The sequence below is a fragment of the Macrobrachium nipponense genome, chromosome 14 (assembly GCF_015104395.2).
Source record: "Macrobrachium nipponense isolate FS-2020 chromosome 14, ASM1510439v2, whole genome shotgun sequence".
In the NCBI taxonomy this organism is placed as follows: Eukaryota; Metazoa; Arthropoda; class Malacostraca; order Decapoda; family Palaemonidae; genus Macrobrachium; species Macrobrachium nipponense.
This window is the reverse complement of record NC_087207.1, coordinates 54297008-54299147: the sequence shown is the minus strand read 5'-3', so window position 1 is coordinate 54299147 and position 2140 is coordinate 54297008. Positions and strand designations below refer to the sequence as shown.

Sequence of the window (2140 nt, the reverse complement as noted above, 5' to 3'; positions counted from 1 at the left end):
CTGATTTAGTAATTGGGTCTTTTGTATTTCATTGTAGCCGATTTTTATTACAAAGAATAATCGAGTTAACAGTCCCCCCACATTGCAAGATAATGTCCATTGTTAAGAAATTCACAGTCTCGTGAAAACAAATTGTAAAAAAATCCACTATTATATATTAAAAATACATTTCTATGTAATATTAGAACAGACCTTCAAACACCTGAACGGTGTTCCTCATCAGTGTAACGTAAAATATAATTGTGGATTTTTAACAACATAATGTCCATTGTTAATGAGAGTTTGTAGAGAACGTGACGACTGGAATATTTACACAAGACTGATATTTGATAAACTTTTGCTTTTACTGTAAGACACTGCGTATGCCAAGCTGTACTGAAATGAATAATAAACGCAAGGATCCTGGTGCTAGCGGCAGTGGGCCATAATTGAGGCTTCGGAATTCAGTAGATCAAGGTGGCAAGTAAGACAAGATTTTTGAAGAAATGTCTGGGGTCAATCAAAATCATAACATTTTAATGTTATGCATTAATAACTTGCTTATACTTTTTTTATTTTTACAATCTGTTCATATTTTCTACCAAGATGAATGTCTTAGTAACCTAAGTTTTTTGTATCCTGTTCATGAAATGTGCAATTTTTCAATACACTTGAAGTTTAATTTTTCAGTTATTTACTTTTGTTTTGTTGTCTCAGATCAATAAAGATTCGTCTTTTTTTCCTGATTTTGCTTTGAATATCCTTAATTTTTTTTACGATTTGCTTCATTGCTTTTCATACTGCTCAAAATTTGGTATATTTACTCCAGCTGTTACAATGATAATTGTTTGAAATAAATAATTCAGGAACGTTGCTTTCCACAGGTAATGTATCCTTCAATACTTATTCTTACTTCAGAGAGAGAGAGAGAGAGAAAATTTGTATCCCCATAACGTAGTAACACTCTAAAGTCAAATAAAAAATAAATTAATATTTAACTGAGCATAGCAGAAAATAATAGTAAGGAACTGGTAAAAGTCGAGAAAATAATGACGAGAAATGATAATTAAAATTTAGACACAATCACTTTTGCGTTTCAGTTGAAAATCCGGTGAGAACAGGAAAGTACTCGTGTTGTTAGCTTCCAGGTAACAGGCAGCTTCCTGTATATGGCCTCTCCAAACGCTCTTCGTAGGTATATATATATATATATATATATATATATATATATATATATATATATATATATATAAGTTACAGACTGAATGATGTGCTGTTGTTATTCATATTCATTAATTAAAAAGGATTATTATATCTCAGAATCAAAACCGGACACGTATGAGAGCAAATAGATTATATAATAATTTGCTAGAGTGAATACATTTAGGAGTGAGACCAATTTCAGAAAATCCCCATTTAATCCTTCTCTCAGGACTCTACCAATGCTCTTCCACATACTACCAATTGTGAATGTGTGAGAAAAGTGTATTTGAGTTTTCCTTCCACGTCTGAAGGTCTACCCAGAGACTAACAGTAGTCTAATGGTATTCTATACCCGGTTTAACTTTTTAGGAACGTCAGGTGTTTAATTTTTCATTAAATTAGACATCAGTTTTGATCTATAACACTGGTGGGTCCCATTTCTCAGTTTGCTGCAGTTTGTGTTTTAAAAGGCGATCATTAGATGATGCCGTTTTCTATGAAACACAAGGACCATTTTTTAATTACCTTCGCATGCGCGCGCGCACACACACGGGCTAGTTATTCAGTAACGCCATTGGAAGGTGGAATGTTTCTGCTTTTTGTTAATGGTCAACCAGATGTGAGCCTTAGAATCCATCCATACAACCGCAGAGAGAGAGAGAGAGAGAGAGAGAGAGAGAGAGAGAGAGAGAGATAAAGGTCCCTTGGTATTTCTACAAGAAGCAGTCCGCACGGACTGCAAAGAACGTAACCGTGTTTAGTACTGGCCCCTGGGGGTTAATTACAGTCGTCCGAATAAATATTACTTAAAATTCTTGTTCAGTAGGTAAAACTGCATAGAAAAACCGCAACTGCCATAGTCTACGCCGCCGCAGATAAGTACCCTAGATCTACCGTCCCCTTTCCCCCTTTTCCTGGAATAATTAAAAACCATACAATATTTGAAGCATATAGTACA

At 34.4% G+C, this 2140-nt stretch overlaps 1 protein-coding gene across 1 annotated transcript in view; it reads left to right on the top strand.

Moving 5' to 3' along the window:
• Positions 1-718, top strand: part of LOC135226507 (uncharacterized) — an 8608-nt gene extending 7890 nt beyond the window's left edge. Inside the window, exon 4 of the mRNA XM_064266126.1 lies at positions 1-718. This exon is cut by the window's left edge and continues 295 nt beyond it. The gene's annotated coding sequence lies outside the window, so the exon portion shown is untranslated.
• Positions 719-2140: the final 1422 nt, after the last annotated feature.